The sequence below is a fragment of the Meriones unguiculatus genome, chromosome 19, assembly GCF_030254825.1.
Source record: "Meriones unguiculatus strain TT.TT164.6M chromosome 19, Bangor_MerUng_6.1, whole genome shotgun sequence".
In the NCBI taxonomy this organism is placed as follows: Eukaryota; Metazoa; Chordata; class Mammalia; order Rodentia; family Muridae; genus Meriones; species Meriones unguiculatus.
Window position 1 is genome coordinate 27,805,397 of NC_083366.1, and position 8,103 is coordinate 27,813,499.

Consider the following 8,103-nt stretch of genomic DNA (forward strand, 5'->3'; position numbering starts at 1 on the left):
ATGAGAGGAACTTCATTCTCATCAAATGAAAAATGCAACAGGAGGACATCACAGTTCTGAACATCTATACCCCAAATACAAGAGCACCTACTCTTGTACATGAAACATTATTACAGTTTAAATCACACATCGATCTCAACATCTTAAGAGTGGGAGACCTCAGCTCTCCACATTCACCAAGGGACATATCATCTACACAGAAGCCAAATAGGGAAATAAAGGCACTTACAGAGGTCCTAAATCAAATGGACCTAATAGATGTCTACAAAACTTCTCACCCAAATTCAAAAGAGTATTCCTTCTTTTCAGTACCTCATGGAACCTTCTCCAAAATAGACCATAGAGTTGATCACAACCCAAGCCTCAACAGATAGGAGAATATTGAAATGATCCCTTGTATCCTATCTGACCATCATGGGCTAAAGCTGGACCTCAACAACAGAAGTGGCAAAAAGCCTAGACACATATGGAAACTGAACAACTCCCTACTCAATGACAGTTGGGATAGGGAAGAAATAAAGAAAGAAATTTAAGTATTCCTGGAATTCAATGAAAATGAAGGCACAACCTACCCAGACTTATGGGACACAATGAAAGCAGTATTAAGAGGAAAACTCATAGCATTAAGTGCTTTCAAGAAGAAATTTGAAACTTCTCAAACAAGCAACTTAATGGCTCACCTGAAAGCCCTAGGAGGGAAAAAACGAAGCAGACATACCCAAGAGAAGTAGATGGCTGGAAATAATCAAACTGGGGGCTGAAATCAATAAATTAGAAACAAATGAACAATTCAAAGAATCAATGAAACCAAGAGCTGGTTCTTGGAGAAATTCAACAAGATAGACAAACTCTTAGCCAAAGTAACTAAAAGGCAGAAAGAAACTATACAAATCAGCAAAATCAGAAGTAAAAGGGGAGACATAACCACAGACACTGAGGAAATCCAAACAATAATTAGGTCTATATGCCACAAAATTTGAAAATCTAAATGAAATGAACAATTTTCTTGATAGATTCCATTTACCAAAATTCAGTCAAGATCTGGTAAAAAGACTGAATAGTCCTATATCCCCCAAGGAAATAGAAGCCGTCATCAACAGTCTCCCTTCAAAAAAATAAATGAATAAAGCCCAGGGCCAGATGGTTTCATTTCAGAATTCTACCAGACCTTCAAAGAAAAGGTAACTCCAACTCACTTCAAACTATTCCACAAAATAGAAACAGAAGGAACATTACCGAACTCATTCTATGAAGCCACAGTCACCTTGATACCTAAACTGCACAAAGACCCAACCAAAAAAGAGAACTTCAGACCTATCTCTCTTATGAACATTGGTTCAAAAATACTCAATAAAATACTTGCAAATCCTCTTCCACTGCTGGTAGGAATGTAAACTTGTATAAACACTCTGGAAATCAATCTGCCGTTTTCTCAGACAACTAGGAATAGCACTTCCTCAAGATCCATCTGTACCACACCTAGGCATATATCCAAAAGAGGCTCAAGTATACAACAAGTACATTTGTTCAGCCATGTTTGTAGCAGCTTTATTTGTAATAGCCAGAAGCTGGAAACAACCCAGATGTCACTCACCAGAGGAATTGATACAGAAATTGTGGTACATCTACAGAATGGAATATTACTAGGCATTAAAAAACTAGAAAAATCATGAAATTTGCAGGTAAATGTTGGGAACTGGAAATGATCATCTGGAGTGAGCTGTTCCAGAAGCAGAAAGACATACATGGTATATACTCACTCATATAGACATATAATATAGGATAAACCTATTAAAATCTGTACACCTAAAGAAACTAATCAAGAGGGAGGACTCAGGCTAAAATGCTCAATCTTCATTCAGAATGGCAAAGAGGATGGATAATCTGAAGGAGAAAAGGGGAAATATGTCAGGAGCCTGCCACAGAGGGCCTCTGAAAGACTCTGCCATGCAGACTATCAAAGCAGATGCTGAGACTTATAGCCAACCTTTGGGCAGAGTGCAGAGAATCTTATGAAAGAAGTGGGAAATAGTAAGATCTGGAGAGGACAGGAGCTGCACAAGGAGAGCAATAGAACCAAAAAATCTGAGCACAGGGTTCAGATTTTTCCTGAGACTGATACTTTGACCAAGTACCATGCATGGACATAACCTAGACCTTTGAACAGATGTACCCATGGCAGTTCTGTGCCCATGTGGGTTCCATAGTAATAGGAACAGGGACATGTAATTATTTCCCTGCTTGTGATCACCTCCCCCTGAGGGTGGAGCAGCCTTACCAGGCCACAGAGGAAGACAATGGAGCCACTCCTGATGAGACCTAATGAACTAGGATCAAAAGGAAGGAAAAAAAAAAACCCTCACCTATCAGTGGACTTGGGAAGGGCATGCATTCAGAGAGGGGAGGAAAGGAGAGATTGGGAGGGGGGAGCGAGGGAACTACAGGGAGGATACAAAGTAAATAAAGTGTAATTAATAAAAATATTCGTAAAATGAATCCAATAACACATAAAAGGTATCATCCACGATGATCAAGAGGCTTCATCCCAGGCATGCAACATATGGTTCAATATATGGAAATCCATCAATGTAATACACCATATAAACAAACTAAAGGAGAAAAACCACATGAACATCTCCTTAGATGCTGAAAAAGCATTTGACAAAATCCAATTCATATTTAAAGTGTTGGAAATATCAGGGATACAAGGCTATACCTAAACATAGTAAAGACAATATACAGCAAGCCTATAGCCAACATCAAACTCAATGGAGAGAAACTTAAATCAATCACACTGAAATCAGGGACAAGGTAAGGCTGCCCATTGTCTCCATATCTCTTCAACACAGTACTTGAAGTCCTAGCTAAAGCAATAAGACAGGTAAAGAAGATTAAGTAGACACAAATCAGAAAATAAGAAGTCAAAGTATCCCTGTTCATAGATGATATGATAATCTACATGAGCGACCCCAAAAATTCACCCAGAGAACTCCTTCAGCTGATAAACACCTTCAGCAGAAGTGGCTGGATACAAAATTCACTAAAAAAAAAAAAAAAAAAAAAAAAAATCAGAAGCCCTCCTGTGTATCAAAGACAAAAGGGCCAAGAAAGAAATTAAGGAAACAACCCCCTTCACAATAGCTATTAATAACATAAAGTACCTTGGGGTGACTCTAACCAAGCAAGTGAAAGACCTGTTTGAAAAAACCTTCAAGTCTCGGAAGAATGAAATTGAAGATATCAGAAGATGAAAAGATCTCCCGTGCTCATGGATCACTAGGATTAACATAGTGAAAATGGACATGCTGCCAAAAACAATCTACACATTCAATGCAATTCTCATCAAAATACTAACACAATTCTTTACAGACCTTGAAAGAAAAATTCTCAACTTCATATGGAAAAAAAATGAGAATTGCCAAAACAACCCGATGTTACAGTAGATCCTCTGGAGGTATCTCCATGTCTTATCTGAAGCCTGATCATGACATAATACACCACTAAAATTGTGCTTTTATTTCTCTGCAGAGGCTGCTGGCCTTGGTCACTGGCAGTATAGGCATTTGTGCTGGCTTATCAAAATGAGTCCAGCACAATCCTTCTGCCACAGCGGTAGCCAAGTCAAGTCTCTGTGGCAGCCAACTCTGTGCAGCCCTCTTGGCAGTGATGGAGCAGTGGGTTATCACGGTCATCGTGATGAGGGCGTGACACAAAATACTATTTTTCTGCTTTCACCTACTGAAACAGCCCAATCCTGCTTTGCTTCTAATTCACTGACATGACAAAGCACTGTGGCTGTGACCAAGGTGAGTTATGAATAAAAGCATGTTACGTAGGAATCCAAAGTTCTACAGGGTAATTGTGCATGACCATCATTGCAGGAAATCTAGCAACAGGGAGGCCTGTATGGCACTGGACTTGTAGTTTGACAGCTTACCTTTGGTTCTCAGGTATGAGACACACACAGAGATGACCTGGAGTGGCTTTGTCTTTTGACTCCCTAATGCTTTGTGACTCCTCCAACAAGGCCACACCTCCGCTAAGAAGGCAACACATCCTGGTCTTTTCCAAAAAGTTTCACCAAGATTGGATCACTCTGGGTTCTGACTGTTGAAATCCTCACTGTAGTGCTCTGCTTGCATTTTCAGAGTAGAAATGACACCCATGTCTGTCTTCCCATGCAGATGTTCCAGAAAATATCATTTAAGAGTTACAAATCTGTGCATACACGAATATCTTAAGAAGACATGAGACTCTTGCAGTCTTTCTATCCTCTAAGAAGCTTTATCAAATCTGAACACATAAAGAAGCTAAGCAAGAGGGAGGAACCTGGAAAAGGTAAGATGCTCAATCCTCATTCAGAAAGGGAAATTGGATAGAGAAATCAGGGAACAGGACGGAGCCCATCACAGAGGGCATCTGAAGGGCTCTACCCTGCAGGATATCAAAACAGATGCTGAGACTCATAGCCAAACTTTGGGCAGAGTACAGGGAGTCTTTTGTAAGAACAAGGAGATAGAAAGAACTGGAAGGGACATTAGTTCCAAAAGGAGAGCAACAGAACCAAAGAATCTGGGCCCAGTGGTCTTTTCTGAGAGTGATACTCCAACCTAGGAACATGCATGGAGATAACCTAGAACCCCTGCACAGATGAAGCCCATGGCAGCTCAGTCTCCAAGTGGGTTTCCTAGTAATGAGAAGAGGGACTGTCTCTGACATGAATTCAGTGGCTGGCTCTTTGCTCACCTCCCCCTGAGAGGGGCAGCCTGACCAGTCACAGAGGAAGACAGTAGAGCCAGTCCTGATGAGACCTGATAAACTAGCATCAGATGGAAGGGGAGGAGGACCTTCCCAATCAGTGGACCTGGGGAGGAGCATGGGAGGATAAGAAGGTGTAAGGGCAAGTTTACAAGGGGATGAGGGATGTAGCTACATCTGGGATACAAAGGAAACAACCTGTAATAAATAAAAGAATTAAAAAGCAAAAGAGAAAAAAAAAAAGAAATGGCCTTTTTCTTTTCTTTTTTTTTTTTTTTTTTTGTGGAGCCACTCACATAGAGGAGCCATGTTTGGCTTCCTGAGCCCACACTGGATGACAGTGACCACCTCCCAAGGTCAGAATGGACTATGTAATGAGCCTATATCTCAGAAAAAATAACGAATAACATGTACAGTCCACTCCACAATTCCCGTTGAGAGACAGAACATACAAAGCCACCAGTGGTCTGCCATATGTGACAAAGGAAGTTGGATCAACCAGCTCATGCCATGGTCTCTGTGGCAACTTGCTCTAACAGGTGGGATATTTACTGTTAGCCCCTAACTATCAAAGAAACACTCTGTCAATGTAAGCTGAGGTCATGACCCAGTCCAGGGCACAAGGGTGTTTAGAGAGCAGCCTGTCAAGTGGCTCCTTGGGTTGGAAAAGTTTTCTAAGCAAGCAATGAATAATTTTCACAGCTTTGCTCTTAAGGTCTTGAAAGTGGTAAAAATGGCAAATTCTGAGTGACTTAAGAGTCATGATCTATTTCCTGTCATGAAAAGTAGCATGGGTGGGGACAGAGACTTCAGGCTGAGTACCATGGAGGCTGGGAAGCTGAGACACATATGTCTGCCCATCCCTCCAGACAAAGGCTGCCCAGGCAGGGCCAATGTGAGAGGAATCTAAACCTGACACACAAGGTTACAGAATCTACTATGGACACCATCCAGCAACACGGGTCACCTCTAACTACTCTAAGGCACCAAGCATCATCTGCCTTGGGGCCTTTGCTCAGCAAAGGACATGATCATTTCTGTGCTGTTTTCAGCCAGCAAATGCACACTTCTAATCTTGACACCAGCCAAGATACTATTTTCTTGGCTAACCTGCCTGATCCCCAGGCTGCTCACCACGGCAGGAAATGGAGAATTACCCTGAAGCTGCCTTAGTTTTCAGACTGTCATGAGTCCTAAAACCTCCACAAGGTTGGGAACACATTCAACCACAAGGTTTGCATGCTTCACACACAGAGCAGTAATGGGATTGAGATTCTTTTGCTCTGTGGACTAGGGTAGGCTCACAGGACATATCATGTGATAAGAATCTAGCCATCAAACTCCATAAAGAATAGGAAGTAGAGAAATCCATTGATTGAGATTTCCTTCATTATTGAGGTGTGGGGTCTGTTTCTCAATGCTCAGTCATTTTGGTTTTGTCTGAAAGCTTTCAAGTGAAAGGCTCCTGTAGAACTGTGGTTTAAATTTAATTTTTGTCTCCGCAGATGTGTTTGCTGAAAAGCAAGCATGGGACAGGAATCTACTAACAACAGAAACTATTCTCAGCTGCCTCAATGGGACTCCCACAAAACAGGCGTTCTTAGCTCTTTGGGAGCCTGTCAGGGTGACTCCGTGCTTGTACCCTATGGTTCATTTATTCCTTGATGTTCACACATCAAGACTATTTATGAAACTGGAGCAGTGTTCCAGTCTCTCTAGTTGAAACAAGATTTCTCAGGCCTGACATGGAAATTCCTTCATTTTTAGTAAAAGTTCACTTGATTTTTTTATTGGCCTGTCTCTTCTTGAAAGGAGCCTGTGCTACCTGATCCCAAGTGAATAGAAATAGTGCATCACACCTTCTCTGGCAGGATTCTCTAACCTGTGTACCCTTCCCCATGGCATGTACTTCTTGGAACTACCCCCTTCTGCTCCCCCCAAAAAATATAACTTTGGCAATGACAATATCTCTCTCCTCTCTCTCTCTTTCTCCCTCCCACCCCCCCTCTCAATACCACTATCTTTTTGTTGTATTCTGTAGACCAGGCTGGCCCCAAACACCAAGATCTGCCTGCCTCTGCCTCCTGAGAACTGGGATATAAAGCATGTACTACCACTGCCAGGCCTCAATTTTTTCCTTCAGGCCTCATTTCCTAACATTTAATAAGTGTGTTTCACTGACGTGAGAGAGAGATCCTGAGAGTCTGAGCAGTGTTCTTTCTACATGTAACCACATTGTCTTAAGGCCAGCATTGTGCTCCTGGCTTCATGTACCTGAGATGCAAAGCAGCCGGATTGCACTAAACATCTTCTCAGCACTCCATTAGCTCACAGACATTTTTTGAGCAGCCCCAGACTCTCCAGACAACTGCCCAGGTAAAAAGCCAGGCAGAACTGTCTGAGACTTCATGACAGTGGACTTGTCTATCACAGAACACAATTAGTAATGGAAATCTCCCTGTTCAGTTCATCAAGATGAGTCTCCCCCTGTGCCTGGAGGCAACTTGAACTGATGATGTAGAGGCTTCTTTTCCAACTGGCCACCTCTGCTTCTGGGCCAATTCCATGTGCTGACAGACCCTGGGGGCCACAATAGGAGAATGACATCATCAGACAACTGCTACCTTCTGCCAACGATGCATAAAATCACTGATTATTGACTTTTATAAGTGAACCAACACTCTTTCACTCTTCAGACACATTTTATGGTCTGAGAGTCATAGGGCTTTGATTGGCTGGTACAGAACAGACATTTACTAAGGGGGTAAATGGAGGCGTCGGGATATAAAGCTGCCAGCCACAGAGGAAAATATGTTTAGGTCAATAAAAGAGCCAGAGGCCAAAGAAGGTGCTTCAGTTCAGCTTATGCTGCCCCTCAGTCTGCACAGACCTGCTTCAGGAAATTTGGAGATACAGGAAAACAGAGCAACTGATGAAAATATGGGGAGAAAAGGTGAAGCCTGAGAGGGCCTTATCTGTACACCAGCTTGAAGGCCAGCATAAGGCCCTGACTTCCATCTTCCATCATTAATGACATAGGTCTGGGTTCCCACCACTAGTCACAGAGAGATATACTGATTTCTGGGTCTCAGTGTCAGTGCAGCCATCCTAGCAGAATCATGCAGACCTGATATAAGTGATCCTGACTCAAAAAGCAAGATGAATGTATCAGAGGAACAAACACTGAGGTTTTTTTCCCCGTGGATTCACATGCACACACAGCAAATGATTGTGGAATCAGAAGCACGTGCACATTCTCTAAGAAATGAAGAGAAACAAAAGATCACTTGAAGTTTCATGTATTTGGTATTACTCAAGGGATTTTTATTTTTGATTCTTTGCAAC